Genomic DNA, 17,830 nt, shown 5'->3' with positions numbered 1-17,830 from the left:
AAGATGTTCACAGAGCTTCCAGTATCGATTAGAATTCTATTAATTCCCATGAATCTTCAGCTTCATCATCCTCATCTTCTTTCGGTTTTGGATTAATTTCTAATTTTACTACCAATGGATTATCATGCACCTCTTCTCCTTCGGGAATTTCTTCTGCGGTAAAAGAAATGATCTGTTTCTGCCATTCCTCTAGTGGCGAGATTTTCGCAATATTCATAATTCTCTTCCATCGTTATCTCTTGCGAACACTCTACTCAAAACATTGTCATGAAAATCTTCAATTGTCTTATATGAATGTACGATAGAGTGACAGAATAGATTTTTGCTTTTGCACCAACTTCTATGAAGAATGTTTCCTTCTTTTTCATCGTGTTACTTTGTGATGCTCTGGTGGTGGTGGCATGGTTGAGATTGTGGGTGCCCTACCAAAAAGTGGTTTAGTTTTCCTTGATCTATCATTCTCAAATAATTCTTTTTACATTTCTGCAATCATTTGTTGTATGTCCATGAAAATGATGAGAAACAAAACTCATGGCTTCTGTGGTTTGGAGGTGGTTCCGTTCCCATGTTCCATGGTGTTGGTATATTCTCCATCAAAATTATAGCTTCCCATTTTCTCCACACTTGCATTTAGAGGTGGCATCTTGATTTCTTCCCATACTACCTTGTGACCTCCTTGTCCTCTATTATAGTTTTGTCTTTGACCTCCATAAGTTTCTTGTGGTTGATCGAGTCTTTGAATCTTGTTATTTCCACCACGATTGTAGAAATTTCTTTCTCTTCATATCCTCTTGATCTCGGCTTCCCATAGCCACAGTTTCTGTTGATTGTTACCCGTCACCTTCTCTTGTTGTACTTGCGAAGTATTCGCTATTTATTAGCTTGGGTAATAAGCTTGCATTCGCTGTTTGTGAGCTGGTGTTCGCAACTGGATATGATTCCATTTCATTTTGCCTTTCCTCTAGAGCAATGTATTTTCTTGAAGTTCTCGCAATTCAGTCATTGTGATCGTATTCTTGACTCTGAAAATTTGGACATACAATAGGTTTGTTGCAAACATAGCATTGATAAATGATAATATAAGATATCTCTCATCTACACGGCCAGCCATTTCGCTACACATAGTTCTCCATCTTTTAGTAGGTGCTTCAAACTTTCGCCAATCCTGTTTTAATCCAAACACATCTTCTATACCAGGTCGCGAAGAATTATTACTTATATATGCCCCTAGGAATGTAGTCTGCAAATGATTGAATGTTATTGTATTCTTTGGTAGACCTTCGAACCATTTTAACGCCTCCCTGTTAAGCTGGATGCGAAATACTTGCATATACGCATCATGATTTTCCCATTGCAACATGCACCTCACATAGGCTTTAATGTGTTGAATTGCACAAGTTGTTCCATCAAAAATGCTGGTTAATGCGGGTAAATTGCATTTCGGTGGTATTCCTCCTAATTGTACTTCCCTTGTAAATGAAGTTTTCGCAGCTTCTTCTATAGCTTCATCCAATTGTCTTCTGCCTACTTCTCCTCTATTATTTAGCATTCCTCTAATTTCTTCTAATTCTTTCAAGATTTGTTTATTTACACCTAAATTTTGATCCATTGGTCTTTTTAATTTCGCCTCTCTTCTTCTGCGTTCATGTCTTTCTTCTCTCGCGAAATTTTGCATTTATTCTTCATTATCTTCATCTCGTCTTCTTCTGCGAGTTTCTTCTTCATCCCTATCTTGAATTCGCAAATGATTATGTCTCTCATTTTCCCCTTCATGATTTTGTTCATTTCTTATTAATTCCATTCGCTGCCTTTCAGCCATCGTATTTATTTTATCGTACTCTTCATTGATATTACCGTTATTCCGGTTTTGTGTACGCTTTCTTTCTCGATTGTCGTGATTGTTCTGGCGAATTGTCTCCTGAAGCTCTTGTTCTTCCATTTCCGCTCTCAATCTTTCACGTTCGCAAATTAAACGTGCTTGTTCAGCATAATGGAGTTTTCGCAAGAATGATGTCTTTCAATTTCTTCTTCAATCGTCTGTTGATTTCTTTGAGTTTCTCTTTCATGTAAAATTCTTCTTCCTTCCTCTCGATTTCCTTCGTCATCTTGGTCATTTGGTCCCTGACGTTGTCCGTTTCCCTTGATTTCTACCATTTTTCCCATCATCAAAAGTTTCATTTTGTGGAACGTAACGATCATCAGCTCTTTCTCTATTTTCGCGATATTCTTCATTAGGATTTGATATTTCTTCTTGAATATTGTTTCCAGCATTAATTGTGGGTGAGTTTCGCCTCATTTCTCTTCTAGTCGATCTTGAATATGATTTTTTAATACTTCTCTATCTTCTACTCTGTAGTCTTATATTTTCCATCCTCAATTCGTGATTTTGCCTTGTTATATTTGCATGTTCTTCTACCTCAGCTCTTCTTTCTTCATGTATTCTTCGTGTCAACGTTTCTAGCGCTCCAATTTCCCCATCTTCATGAATTATTCCTTCATCTGCTTCTTGATTTCTCTCTACCTGTTTATGGTTTCTGTTTTGTTGCTTTTCTTCTACTTCTTCTGCCGAATTTGATTGCCAAGTGTGTATACTCACCCTATCATAATCTGTATTCCTCCATTGTACTAGTGTTTGTTGAATTGGTGTTTGAATTTGATTTTATCTATTACTTCTCATTCTAGTAGATTCTCCCATTTCACTTCTTTCTCTCCCAGCAATTCTCTTACTTCTTCTAACAGTAGTCGGTTGTTCGGATGTATTTCTTCTTCTAGCCATTTCTTCAATGTTAACAAATTGCAAGAAATTATGTTAAATTCTTAATCAATCACTCCAAATCTTCACAAATCTCAGTATTAATCTCAACAACAATCTTCAACTTTCGATCTTCAAGTCCCTATTTCTAGCGTCATTATGTAGTTGCATGAAATCCTACACTACACCCCTCATATGATTTCATTATTATTCAACTCATTTTTAGATTTACACTCTTAATTTTATTGATCAATCTTTGAATATTCTTACAAGAAAATATAAAGGAATCAAAAATGACCTCTGCTCTAGACTTTCTCTCTCCTATTTACTTGTTTCTTACTCAAAAAAGATCTCTCCCTTTCCTTTACAACTGAACGACTATTTATAGGGAAGTACATAGTGGATGACAGCTAATCTGTCCTTTATTCTCGGATATGCTTTGCAACATTCTTGCAACCTTACAAATGTTATTCTCGCGAACTCTCTAACTTTTGCAGGATTCTCACATCTTTCTCATAATTCTAGCTGACGTCGTTTACTATATCATTTCTGAAATTGTTCTGCGACGCTGTGGTGTTGTGTTGTTGATAATTTCGCTGATACATCATTGCTGCGAGATTTTGTCCTACATTCCAACCATAGACAGGCATTAGCAAACAAGTGACATTACCAAAAGCTTAAGATTCGCAATGGATTGGAAATACTATAATGTTCAAGATCATAGTGACAATAATTTTAAGAGAATTATGAAACTTCATGCTTAGAGATCAGTATACCATATCTAATTGCACTCCATATAAAAGAATGAGACGGTCAAGGGCATCTAACAAGAAAATCTAAGCGAGGAAGGATATATCTATGAACCCAGTAGCTAAGTACCAAATAATCACAGTAAAGCCTCAAACTTAGTAACAAACGCTTCTAATAAACCTATTCTCAGTAAGCACAAATCAGAATAACCAACTATCACATAAGAACTTACAAGCATATGAGGCCACTACGATAGTACTACAGGATATACCACATATACCATTTAGGATTCAAAGTGGTCTATCAGATCATGTGTTTGAAGCCGTAAGGCATATATACACAACTACATCATTTAACAATATGTCATGATCATTTAAACCGTCAGCAATCTAAACCTTTAACAAGAGAACTAGTAAACAATTATGCTTCGTCTAAAAGGAATTAGACACAATTTACCACTTGCAAAGCTAATAGAACATGGAAGAAAATAAACAAAGAATGGTCCGAGCAGTTACCAGGAATTCTTGATTGTCACCTCCTGTTGGAATTTGAAGCTCCATTAACCCCAGACTTATTCTTTATCACTACAGAAGACTCTACAACTGCAAGCCAATAATTCATCCATCATCACCTTCAGCTTACAAATAATGTAACAGAAGAGAAATATGGTTTCAACAGTTGCAATGAACTCATGATTGTGGACGCTTATTGAAATTTGAAGATCCCTTAAACTCAACCTTATATTCCATAACTATTTCGCCCAACACCGAGGAAAACTCTAGAGATGCAAGTAAAACACTCTTCATTAGCTTACAAATAAAATAACAAAAAGGATTACACACAAAAGAAACCAAGGTTCAAGCTATTACGGTGAGTTCTTGAATACTAGAAGAAAATACACACTTGGAGTAACCAGAAGAAGATTTCTATGGCCTCCTTTCTATTTATACAGATATTCCACAAGATATTCCGCAGTACGTTGGCCTTCATGCTATAAATTGACAAAATTGTTACGACTTACGAAACCGAAAATCAAGTAACTAAAATACACATTTTCATTCAACAGAACATATCCTTCCTTACTTCTTATGCTCATTAACATGACCAGCAATTCCTATTCTAGTTACCATTCACTAAAATAATGAGAATCTATAAATTGATGAACAACGAAAAAGAAAACCCATATCAAATAAAGCAAACTCCAGTTATTGAATACACCTAAGCTTAATTGAAACCCACTTCTAATGATTAAACTGCTTTTAAAAAAACTCGTGCTACAACTACCCAAAGAAAAACTTATGAATCATTAAGAGATGACTGATACAAGGAAGCCACGAAAATAAGCAAGGAAAATACGATTTCTCTATGTAAATACTAAAAAAAAATAACTTTTTTTTAACTTCCGAACAAAATTGGATTCTTTGACTTGAACCAAGAACCGTCTTGCAATTTTCAGCGGAAGAAAAATTAGTTAGGAGATGATTTAAAATCATATAAATCCCGAAAATACAATTTAATTACAAATAACAAAAAAAAAGAGTCAAATGATAATCTTTTTGTAAAATTAAAAAAACCCTAGATTTGAAAGAAACAGGATTAAACCTTGTAGATCTTTGAGAATGGACTGAACCTCAATAACCCAACACATAAAAATTAAGGAATCTAAAGCAATTTGAAAAATAATCTTCCAAAGAAATAACAAAAAAAAACTAATGAAAATCAGGGGATTCAAAGTCATCGACCTTCATAATCTCATCATCTGCAACAGGAACTATGCTTCGATATCCATTTCCGAAAATCCAAAAAGACCCATTCGAATCTGTTCAGCAAGAGCACACTATTTCAAATCATGAACAAATAACATAAAACATTCAAACTCATCCAAATAATAAAGCCCTAAAATTGTAAAATCAAAAACCTAACCCCCAAATACAAGAGAAAAACAAAAATAAAAAACTTACAGTGTATCATATTTCTTAAAAAAGATGTTTGAACCCCTAATCAACAACACCATAAGATTCGCTGGTCTCAAAATATTCTGATTCAACTAATTGTCCTCTTCTACTTCCTGATTCTGGTTCAAGTTCGGCTTCATTTAACCACCTTCACCTTCACCTTCAATTCTATTTCTAGTAGCATAAAAAATCAAATTCTGGTTTTCTAGTAGACATGATTAGGAAACCCTAAAAGAAATGAGCTAGAGATGGGATTGAGGTGCGGCTGTGAGAGGTGGAAAGACAAATGATTGCTAAGCGAAATATTGGGTGGTATTTTTAGATACCGCTTTTTCAATTGGTATCAGAGCAGGAAAACACGTTTAAGACCTTAAAAGTCTGTGTTTGTAGCGATCTGACTCTATGGACAGAGGTGTTATCTCTATTAATGTACCACCAGCCTTCGATGGCTCTAATTACTTATGATGGAAAATTGTTATGTGAGCTTTTCTTCAAGCACGTGATTTTAAATCATGGGTATATGTTGTTAATGGATATGATGCTCCCGTTGTGGCAGTTGGAGTTGTAAACGTTCCCAAACCTATTGGTGAATACACCCTTGCTGAGATAAATGCTGCAAAGAAAAATTCCGACGGTTTGACTGTCATCATACATGTCATTACCCCAAATCTTCAGCACCATGTGTCTAATTGCACTCGGTCTAAAGATGCTTGGGATATCTTAGAAATCGTATTTGAAGGTAACTCCAGTGAAAAGTAAGTTAGGCTTCAAAACCATAATTCCAATTGGGAGAACCTTCGTATGGCAGATGAAGATACATTTGATGAGTTCTATCACAGAGTGTCTGAAATTGTTAATGCATCTTTCGCATTGGGAAAGATCATTCTTGAAAAGGACATTGTGATGAAAATTCTCAGATCGCTGCCATCTAGATCCAAGTCTAAGAAGCATGCCATCATTGAGGGAAATAACCCCGATACACTTTCCAGGATGACACTTATTAGAAAGTTAAGAATTCTTGATCAAGAGATAGGAAGAACGTTCGCACTCAACGCTGTGAACAAAACTGAGATGTCTTCCTCTCACCTATCCTGGGCTGATAAATGTGATCATTCACTAATAATCAATGAGGTCAAGAATTTAATAAAAAGGAAGAATATATTTGCAGGTTCTCCATCTTCTCTGGTTGCTGACGATAATTCAACAGAAGACACTGATATAACTCAGTTGAGTCTAACTGGTGCAATGGATTTACTTCCCTTACTTTAGATTCTCTTTCAACTTCAAATTCTGATTCAGAACTTGAATTTGACACTGAGTTGGTTGATCTCCTGAATAAAGAGATTCTTCAAGAGAACCTTCGTCTTAAAGCCTCATTGAGGAATGTTGAATCATCACTCCAAACGAAAAATATTGAGATAGAGCATCTTAATATTAAATTCTTTGAAACCATGTCTCTAAAGGAAGAAGAGATTAATTATCTCAGAGATGACCTGCAAAGGCTGTCTGGAAGCTTTGACAAAGTTGCAGAAATGTTGTTTGGTCAGAGATCCTTTGGGAACTATCATGGTTTAGGGTTCAATAGCAAAACAACAAAAGTGATGGGTTCTGCAAATCAAGAAACAATGGTTGAGCGCTATGTTAAAAAGGAAAAATTACATGAAGACAAAAAATCCACATTGATCTGCTCCTTTTATGGACACTCAAGACATGTTAAAGATACCTATTGGAGATTCAAGAAAACAAACAAGAGAGTCACCAAACTTCAAAATAATATGCAAAGAGTGAGCCTGGGTAAATACAAACAAAGTAAATACTCCAGAAGAAGTAAGAAATCTGTTAGCTCAACCACCAGTGACAAGCCACGGAAAAATAAGAGAAGTGGGCATTTGGCCCGTCCGATCACCAACTGAATGGTGATTTTTACCTTCTCATCCTTAACTTGGGAAAGATGAAAATTATATAGAAGTGTCTCAAGTCAATGTTCGTAAGTTTCCATTTTTATTTGTGTAGTTCTCCTTGTTTGGAAAACCGTGTCAAGAATATCTAGGGTTTGACACTTATACATCTCCTGGTACTGTTTGCCTTCTCCTTCCTTCTTTCACGTTCTCATGGCTCCTGTAACTAGAGGTACGTCGAAAAGAGATGCAGTAGAAGCAGTCGATGTGCATATGTGCAAAGGAATCACTTCCTCAAGGATGATAAAGAAGAAGTCAACAACCATTGGAGAAGGTTCTTCCTCTAGCTGTCTCTTTTTTGTGTGTCATTTTAGAGACATGGTGAAAGTTTTCATCAACAAGAGAAATGATTTAAAATCTCGAATCATTTCCTCTTTGGAAGAGATAACTCACTATGAACAAAGGTTGTCTCTAACCAAGAATACTCTGCGTAATCTGAAAAGAGAACTTAGTGAGTTAACTGATATTTCTGAAGATCTAGAGGAATTGAACGATCACATAATCAATGGGTTTTTCAATAATGAGAAGGAATTTTCTGTAGATGCTTTGAGAAAAATCTACAATGCCTAGTAAATCTTCTTTTTTGTCTTAGTTGGAAGAATAACTAGTGCTTTGAATAGCGATGATTGTGACTGCACATAACTATTATTTTCATCTTCATGTTTTCAGTTTTTTGGTTTAAATTCTAAAACTGTTTGGAGGTGTTTGAGGGTGAAAATGGTTTCTGTTGATTTTGGTAATTTTGGATGTGTGGGTGAGAAACGAATTTAAACCCTAAACAATGTACTGCAAGGGAGTACTTTAGATTCGAGAGATCAATCTGTACAAGTCCGGCCTAAACCAAGAAATGGTCGTTCCAGACTTGTTTCGGTCACAAAGTGAAGGATAATGGGTTGGTTTTTGGGGAGGGAAGCAAGGAAAGTATTGAGACCAGAATAGTTGATTCTGGAAGAGTAGTTGTTTCACGACTTTTATTAGAAAGTAGGAAGCTAACAAATGGAAAGCTAGCAAATGTTTTCTGAGTGTTGTATTGCTCCTGACTGAACTTGTTGTTCGGTGGAAATAGGTAAGACCTATTTATACAAGTCAAAGTGAAACGTACTCTGGTCTCATTAAGGAATGGTAAATGAGTGAATAAATGGGAGGAGGTGATGACCGGTGACGCCTAGAATTGATGTTTCATAAGTTTCACCATTACTTCCCATGTTTACTAACCGCCTCATTCTTATTACACTTTCTCATAACGGGCGTAGTGTACGCCGAAAGTTGTAAACCGCCAAACCAATACCCAAATAGGATCCCCCAGTTTGTGATATGTGTTGATGTCTCGAATGTTTTCGTGGAAAACATGTAGCATGATGTTGTTTTCCTGGCAAGTCGAGCTTGGGAGACTTGCTGGCTTGGTGACCTTCGAAGGTCAAGTTTTTGGTTCTTAAGAGGAAAGGTAGTCGTTGATCGTTGCACGCTCTTTGGTATTCGTGTAGGAAGGCTAGTATGGAGGCACGACAAAGTTGGCATTCCATTGGCGCGGTTTGGCGTGGCCAAACTAGGGTTTCGGGCCAAAGGTTACCATACGTTGTCTGGTAACCTTGGATGGCTAGGATTTGCTCCTGGGATTGAAGGGAGACCGTTGATTGTCGCACGCCTTCGTTTTAGTATATGCATAGGGAAGGACAACATGGTGGCGTGGCTAGGTTGGCATGCCATTGGGATGGCATACCTTGGCGCGGCCAAATTAGGGTTTCGGGCCAAAGGTTACCATATGTTGTCTGGTAACCTTGGATGGCTAGGATTTGCACTCAGGATTGATGGGCGACCGTTGATTGTCGCACGCCTTCGTTTTAGTAGCCGCATAGGGAAGGACAGCATGGTGGCGCGGCTAGGTTGGCATGCCATGCCTTGGCGCGGTTTTGGCGCGGCCAAATTAGGGTTTCGGGCCAAATGTTACCATGCGTTGTCTGGCAACCTTGGATGGATAGGATTTTCTCTCGGGATTGAAGGGATACCGTTGATTTTCGCACACCTTCGTTTTAGTAGCCGCATAAGGAAGGCCAGCATGGTGGCGCGGCTAGGTTGGCATGCCTTGGCGCAGCCAAATTAGGGTTTCGGGCCAAAGGTTACCATGCGTTGTCTGGTAACCTTGGATGGCTAGGATTTATCCTTGGATTGAAATGCGACTGTTGACTGTCGCACGCCTTCGTTTTGGTAGCCGCATAGGGAAGGCCAGCATGGTGGCGCAACTAGGTTGGCATGGCATGGCATGCCTTGGCGCGGTTTGTCGTGGCCAAACTAGGGTTTCGGGCCAAAGGTTACCATGCGTTGTATGGTAACCTTGGATGGCTAGGATTCGATCCTGGGATTGAAGGGCGATTGTTGATTGTCGCACGCCTTCGTTTTTGGTAGCCGCATAGGGAAGGCCAGCATGGTGGCGCGACTAGGTTGGCATGGCATGGCATGCCTTGGAGCTGTTTGGCGTGGCCAAACTAGTGTTTCGGTCCAAAGGTTGCCATGCGTTGTCTGGTAACCTTGGATGGATAGGATTCGATCCTGGGATTGAAGGGTGACCGTTGATTGTCGCACACCTTCGTTTTTGGTAGCCGCATAGGGAAGGCCAGCATAGCGGAGCGGCTAGGGGCCAAGTCAAGGTGCGGTTTGGCTTGGCATGTGGGGCCAAGGGTTTGGCATGTCGTTGGCGTATGGTGCGGCTACCATGGCTAGGAAAAAGTCAAGGTGCAGTTTGGCTTGGAATATGGGGCCAAGGGTTTGGCATGCCGTTAGCGCATGGTGCGCCTAGCATGGTTAAGGGCCAAGGCAAGGTGCGGTTTGGCTTGGCATGAGGGGCCAAGGGTTTGGCATGCCGTTTGGCACATGGTGCGGCTAGCATGGCTAAGGGCCAAGGCAAGGTGTGGTTTGGCTTGGCATGAGGGGCCAAGGGTTTGGCATGCCGTTTGGCACATGGTGTGGCTAGCATGGCTAGGGCCAAGGAAAGGTGCGTTTGGCTTGGCATGTGGGGCCAAGGGTTTGGCATGCTGTTGGCGTATGGTGTGGCTACCATGGCTAGGGCCAAGGAAAGGTGCGGGTTGGCTTGGCATGTGGGGCCAAGGGTTTGGCATGTCGTTGGCGCATGGATGTGGCTGGCACGGTTTGCCATTGGCAAAGTGGTGCGACTGGCATGGTTGGCATGCCTTGGCGCGGAGATATGGCTGACACGGTTTGCCATTAGCACAGTGGTGCGGCTGGCATGGTTGACATGCCTTGGCGCGGGGATGTGGCAGGCACGGTTTGCCATTGGAACAGTGGTGCGGCTGGCACGGTTTTCCATTGACACAGTGGTGCGGCTGCCATGGTTGACATGCCTTGGCGTGGGGATGTGGCTGGCACGGTTTCTCATTGGCACAGTGTGCGACTGGCATGGTTGGCATGCCTTGCGCTGTAGCATGAGAATTTTAGGTTTTGGTAAAGGTGATGTCAGTTAGTGTTAAGGGTTCTGCCGTGGAACTTGACCCGTGAAAAAAAAAGGTACCCCGGTAATTCTTACGTAAGCATGCTGATTAATTTAATAAATGTGCTAATGATCATAATGATGCCATGCCAGATGTGCAGTTTTACGATTTTAACCCTAGGCTAAAAACCACCATCAACATTAAGTCCCATGCTTAGGTCGAAACGGGAGCGTCGTTGCGAGGTAAGCATTAGATGGTGCCAGGCTAGGACAAGAAATCGAAACAAGTCGTGATAAGATGGCCAGGAAAGTCCGACTAACCTTTTCGAGAGGTAAAGATAGTTTGTGCTTCCCGTGTTGGCGGCCTTGCATAGATTGTACTGGTGATGCAGACCGTGATGTGGTGAGATGAAAATTGTTGGCGTGATCTGGTTGTGCATCTCCTTGGATGGGTTAGGGGACATCGTGATGCTGCTCGGTGAGTTTGTTGGTACTGGTAAGTCACCATGCGGACGTATCGACATGCGGGGGCCAAGGCAATATCGCGGTCTTTGGAGAGGCAAAGCATGCGCGGACGGATTGGAGAGGCAAAGCATGTGCGGACGGCTGTGCAAGGCATGACACGGTTTGGCGGGGCAAAGCATACGCGGATGTCTTGGAGAGGCAAAGCATGCGGACGGCTTGGCGTGTTTTGAACATGTGCTTCCACGTTTTCTCATGAAACCCTAATTTACCTCCCGCGTCCAGGCATTCCCTTATCGTTCGCTAGCAGAAAATGGTTTTATTGGAATCTGATGTCACGCCTCAATCCTCGGTTAATAGGAGGATTTCCTTTTTGGGCATTCATCACTCTGTTGGTTATAATGGATGATCTCGAATCCTTCACTTGCGCATATCGTTCTGAAATCTTGTCTATCCTCTATCTCTTTTCGGGTTTTGCAGCGCATAATGGGATCATCCCATGATAGAAATGTCTCTCATTTTTCGGGGGAAAACTTTAGAGCCGACGGATACCAGTCTTCTTCCCATGGGGAGGCATTGAATATAATTGAATCTCTGTTTCGTGAAGTCGGCGAAATCATTCGAGACATACCTCTAGAGGAAGAACGAGAAGGCGGCGAAGCATCCCAGCGCGTTGGGAGGATTTTGTGCAACAAAACCTCTTCACGATCCACTGTTAGGGCAGGACGGTTCTCTTCTCGGTCAAAACGGAAGAAAACCTAGCTCGTGAAAATTTTAGGGGAAAACCAACGTAGCTCCCCTGTTCAGGACGATATCATAACCCTTGGTTCTACTGGATCAGGAAATTCTACTTGAAAGGTCGCTGAGAAGACTTCTGAGGAAGATGATGATGTCACGGTTGATGAGACTGAAACAATTTTTGGGGAAGACGGCAGAACTGTTGTCGATGGCGTTGGAGAAGTTGTGGTGGCATATGCTGGGTTGGCTGCCGAGGCGAATATCGACAAAGAGACAGATGCTGCTGCTGTGGAGACGACTTCTGAGTGGGACGTTGAAGCTGTTGTGGTTGATGTGGCTTCCGGATGAAACCTTTACTGTCCTAAAGATTGTTGGGGAAAGTGTTTGAAATAGCTCTTACCGAGGAGTCTGCGATTCATTAGCTTCCTCTTCTTAGTTGTTTCTATTCTTCTTGTCTTGATGTTTTGCAGTTTTCCCCATCTCTTTTTTTTGTTTTTGTGTTCGCAGCAACCAATTACGGTTTCTGTCTTTGAATAAAATTTCTCATTTTTGAAAGACCCAAGCCTTCTCTTAGAATGAGTTGGTGTTTCTGGTTGTGATTGGATGGTTAATGGCTTCTTAATGATTTAAAATTTGTTTGGCATATTTTCTGAGATTTGGAGAACCGGAAAGAAATGTATGCCCTTTGAATAAAACGAAAACCTAAAGAAGAATACAAGCAGTGTATTCATCTTGGGAAAATACAAATATCAAGGAGAAATCACTGAAGAAAATACTAAAGGGAGAGTGTTGGAAGAGAGTGGTACGGTGTTTTAGGGATTGAAGAGCTTGAGCCATCGCGAGGGAATTATCACGCCTCCCAGCTTGTCTGTGTTGATGAGCTTGCAGTAGCCTCCCAAAAGGACGTCTGCCACCAGATACGGTTCTTCTTCTTTTTCCTTTGGTGAATCGTTCCGGGCAGCCATCTTCACCGTCATCTCCCCGACTTGAAAAGAGTTCACTTTGACCACCATATCCCCGATTTGGAACGAGTTCGGGTGTTGTGCAACCGTTTGAGTCTTGGTCTTATAAGTTTCAATGGTAGTTTCCAAATTCTTTGCAAAGCGTTTGAATGGCCCCGCGCCCCACTCGCATCTCTTGACAGCGTCCGTGCCTGTAATCTTGCTGAGTCCCCATGAGGGAAAAGGGGAAGAAACAACTGGTTGTAAAGAAGATGTTCGGCCAAACTTACTTGTGTTTGGAATCTTTGAGGTAGCACCAACAGGTCATCCCCAGGTGCAGGTTCGGTCGGTAACTTGTCGATGTGGAAGCAAGTGGGATGGTTTGTTGGAGATTATTTCGGGTGTCGACATGGGGAGAGGGGTGTTCCCAATTTCGCCTTGTTGTCGAGTATCCACAGGCGTACCAATATCATGTCATATCCCAGTTCTTTGACAATATGGAATTTGCTACGCGTTATAGCGTCTCCTACCTTGATCTCGAGGTTAACGTAGCCGTGCGCGTTCAAGGCTTCTCCTCCAAGGCTCTTAATCACGGACGGGGAATGGGTAGCTTCTTGTTTCGTAAATCCCGCGGCTTTCAGAGTCTTGAAAGTAACGATGTTGAAGTCATAGGCTGTGTCGATTAGCGTGTTGTCAAATTCAATATCTCTTAAATAGGACGTGGTCAGCAGTCCCCAATCGTATTTTTTGATTCCGTCCGATGGGAGAGCATGGGCCTTCGGGGTGGTTTCCGCGGAGGGAAAAAATCGTTTGCCTGACACGACATGATTGAGAGCCGTGAATATGTCTTGACTCTGCACCTTGGAAAGGTAAAGGACTTCGCACACGTGTTGTATTATAGATCGCACAGTCTCATGTACGGAGTCCCCAGAGATCCCATAATTCCTCACTGGAAGTGGGTCTCGATGTACTCCTTCGTTTCCTAGTTGAAATTCCCCTTCTTTTACCTTTTCTTTGAAGATATGTTTCAGTCTGTTGCAATCACTGGTTGGGTGTCTAACAAATCGGTGATAGTGGCAGTATTTGGGGTTTGCCATCTCGGCATCAGTTGGTGGGCGTCTAAGAGATGATAGAGTGATAACATCATCTTGAATCCATGCTTCTAAGAGATAGATCACCTCCTCGATGGGAAACGGGAAATCCAGGGTATTTCCTTCAGCTTCATGATGATGTACGGGAGTTTTAGCGGCGGCCTTCCATGGCGGAGTTACTCGTCTTTTTGGTGCTTCGCGTTTAGGCTGCTGGTCCGCAGCTGGAGCTTTCCTTTTTCCTCCCTCGTTTATTACTCTCATAGATGAGGGACCGGCGTTGTACGGTTTGTTGATGAGGCGTCTACTACTGCGAGTTTCGAGTACGTCTTCGGATCTTGATGATCTAGCTCTCTCTAATAATGCTGGTGCTGTCGTTGCTGATCGTCTGGCAGCTTCATGGAGCTCATAGAATGTCTGAAAGCGTAATTTCTCCATCAAGGAGCGGTAAATGGGAGCCATACCATTGATGCATGAATTCACCAACTGTTGCTCGATTACGTTTGGGTCGTGACAGTCTAGTGCCTGAACCCTGAATCTCTTAACAAAATCGTTTGGATGTTCATTGTCCCGTTGGTACATCCTTCCCAGGTCCTGAAGAAGTACTTCTTGTAAAAAGCGGTAACCATGCCACCCCAGTTGGGGATGCTGTTTGGCGCGATACTGTTGTACCACGTGTACGCCCTTCCGGTAAGCGATTTTGAAAGCTCCCTCAGACGGATAGCGTGATTTTACTCATGTTCGCCCAAGGACTCCAAGAAGCGAGAGACATGTTCGCGTGCATTTACGGTGTCGTCGTACAAGGTGAACTGAGGAGAGGAGTATCCTCTTGGAAGAAGAATTCTGTGTATTTCAGGTGGGTAAGGAGGTTGATGTTGATGCATGCCTATTTCATCATTCTTGATTCGGTTCCGGAGAAGTTGCTCCCGATCCTCTCGTGTGACAAAATTGGATGGCTGACTTCTTTCTGATGGGGTTCCGACACGAATCTCCTCGTCCGTGGGGACGCGTTCCACCGAGTTGCTGGTGCCGGGGGTGTTGGAGGCATTCCTCATCGGATTCTGGAGGACGCGACTCCTGTGGTAGCCTTTCTGTCAGGGCTTTGAGAAAGACGATTACTTCTTTATGCGTCGAGACCATGTCCATATGGGATCCAGCAAGAACCTCATGTCGTTCCATCAAATCAGCAATGGTGACATAGGGTCGGTTTCCTCTGGTTCCTCCGGATTTTCGTCCCGTTGGTGAGGGAATTGGATCCTTGGTGGTGGTCGGAGGCGCCATGCTTGACGAAGCATCGGAAGCGGTAGCGGCAGCTCTAGCTCCGGTGACTGTCGGCGTAACGCCTGAAGGAGCACTTTCGGTGCTACCAGGATTAGCAAGTTGTGCAGGAACATTAAAGGCGGCAGCGGCTCTGGACCTGGTGATTGGTGGTGTTACACTCGAAGGAGCGCTCTCGACGCTGCTGGGTCTGTAGGTTGTGGAGTGTTGCCGCTAGGAGTAGCGTTAAAACGAGGGACAGATTCTGTGTTTGTGTTCTCGGAGTTTGCAGTTGATCCGGTCTGAGTTCCACCATTTTGAAGTTAGGAGTGAGAGGTGATTTTGGAAGTTGGAAATCGATATTGCAACCGAGAGATTGATCTCCCACTGTGGTCACCAATTATTTGAGGGTGAAAATGGTTTCTGCTGATTTTGGTAATTTTGGGTGTGTGGGTGAGAAACGAATTTAAACCCTAAACAATGTACTGCAAGGGAGTATTTTAGATTCGAGAGATCAATCTGTACAGGTCCTGCATAAACCAAGAAATGGTCGTTCCAGACTTGCTTCGGTCACAAAGTGAAGGAGAATGGGTTGGTTTTGGGGAGGGAAGCATGGAAAGTGTTGAGACCAGAATAGTTGATTCTGGAAGACTAGTTGTTTCACGACTTGTATCAGAAAGTAGGAAGCTAACATATGGAAATCTAGCAAATGTTTTCTGAGTGTTTAATTGTTCCTGACTGAATTTGTTGTTCGGTGGAAATAGGTAAGACCTATTTATACAAGTCGAAGTGAAACGTATTCTGGTCTCATTAAGGAATGGTAAATGAGTGAGTAATGGGAGAAGGTGATGACCGGTCACGCTTGGAATTGATGTTTCATAAAAGAAAGTGTTTCACCGTTACTTCCCATGTTTACTAACCGCCTCATTCTTATTACACTTTCTCATAACGGGCGTAGTGTACGCTGCACGCTGTAAACCGCCAAACCAATACCCAAATAGAATCCCCTAGTTTGTGATATGTGTTGTTATTTGCCTGGAAAATCGAGCTTGGGGGACTTGCTGGCTTGGTGACATTCGACGGTCAAGATCTTGCATCTTAAGAGGAAAGGTAGCCGTTGATCGTCGCACGCTCTTTGGTAGTCGCGTAGGGAAGGCTAGTATAGAGGCGCGACAAAGGTGGCATGCCATTGGCATGGCATGCCTTGGCGCGGTTTGGAGGGCCAAACTAGGGTTTTAGGACAAAGGTTATCGTACGTTGCCTGGTAACCTTGGATGGCTAGGATTTTCTCCTGAGATTGAAGGGAGACCGTTGATTGTCGCACACCTTCGTTTTAGTAGCCGCATAGGGAAGGCCATCATGGTGGCGCGGCTAGGTTGGCATGCCATTTGCATGGCATGCCTTGGCACAGTTTTGGCGCGGCCAAATTAGGGTTTCGGGCCAAAGCTTACCATGCGTTGTCTGGTAACCTTGGATGGCTAGGATTTGCTCCCGGGATTGAAGGGAGACCGTTGATTTTTGCATGCCTTCGTTTTAGTAGCCGCATAGGGAAGGCCAACATGGTGGCGCGGCTAGGTTGGCATGGCATGCCTTGGCGCGACCAAATTAGGGTTTCGCACCAAAGGTTACCATGCGTTGTCTGGTATCCTTGGATGGCTAGGATTTTCTCCTGGGATTGAAGGGCGACCGTTGATTGTCGCACGCCTTCGTTTTAGTAGCCGCAAAGGGAAGGCCAGCATGGTGGCGCGGCTAAGTTGGCATGCCTTGGCGCGATTTGGCGTGGCCAACTAGGGTTTTGGGCCAAAGGTTACCATGCGTTGTCTGGTAACCTTGGATGGCTTCGATTCGATACTAGGATTGAAGGGCGACCATTGATTGTCGCACGTCTTCGTTTTTGGTAGCCGCATAGGGAAGGCCAGCATGGTGGCGCAGCTAGGTTGGCATCCCATGGCATGTCTTGGCGCGGTTTGGTGTGGCCAAACTAGGGTTTCAAGCCAAAGGTTACCATGCGTTGTCTGGTAACCTTGGATGGCTATGATTCGATCCTGGGATTGAAGGGTGACCGTTGATTGTCGTAGCCCTTCATTTTTGGTAGCCGCATAGGGAAGGCCAGCATGGTGGCGCGGCTAGATTGGCATGGCATGGCATGCCTTGGCGTGGCCAAACTAGGGTTTTGGACCAAAGGTTACCATGCGTTGTCAGGTAACCTTGGATGGTTAGGATTCGATCCTGGGATTGAAGGGTGACCGTTGATTGTCGCACGCCTTTGTTTTTGGTAGCCGCACAGGGAAGGCCATCATGGTGGCGCGGCTAGGTTGGCTAGGGGCCAAGGCAAGGTGTGGTTTGACTTGGCATGTGGGGTCCATGGTTTGGCATTCCGTTGGCGTTTGGTGCGGCTACCATGGCTAGGGCCAAGGCAAGGTGCGGTTTGGCTTGGCATGTGGAGCCAAGGGTTTGGTGTTCCGTTGGCGCATGGTGCGGCTAGCA

At 42.9% G+C, this 17,830-nt stretch overlaps 1 long non-coding RNA gene across 1 annotated transcript; it reads right to left on the bottom strand.

Moving 5' to 3' along the window:
- Positions 1-3,107: 3,107 nt before the first annotated feature.
- On the bottom strand, positions 3,108-5,739 carry LOC113278438. The gene is made up of 4 exons (XR_003325523.1): positions 5,464-5,739; positions 5,245-5,321; positions 4,018-4,493; positions 3,108-3,377 (listed from the first exon to the last, which is right to left on the bottom strand). It is a non-coding gene; the product is annotated as an uncharacterized LOC113278438 (long non-coding RNA).
- Positions 5,740-17,830: the final 12,091 nt, after the last annotated feature.

The sequence above is a fragment of the Papaver somniferum genome, chromosome 5 (assembly GCF_003573695.1).
Source record: "Papaver somniferum cultivar HN1 chromosome 5, ASM357369v1, whole genome shotgun sequence".
Lineage (NCBI taxonomy): Eukaryota > Viridiplantae > Streptophyta > Magnoliopsida > Ranunculales > Papaveraceae > Papaver > Papaver somniferum.
This window is presented reverse-complemented; position numbering and strand designations above follow the sequence as displayed.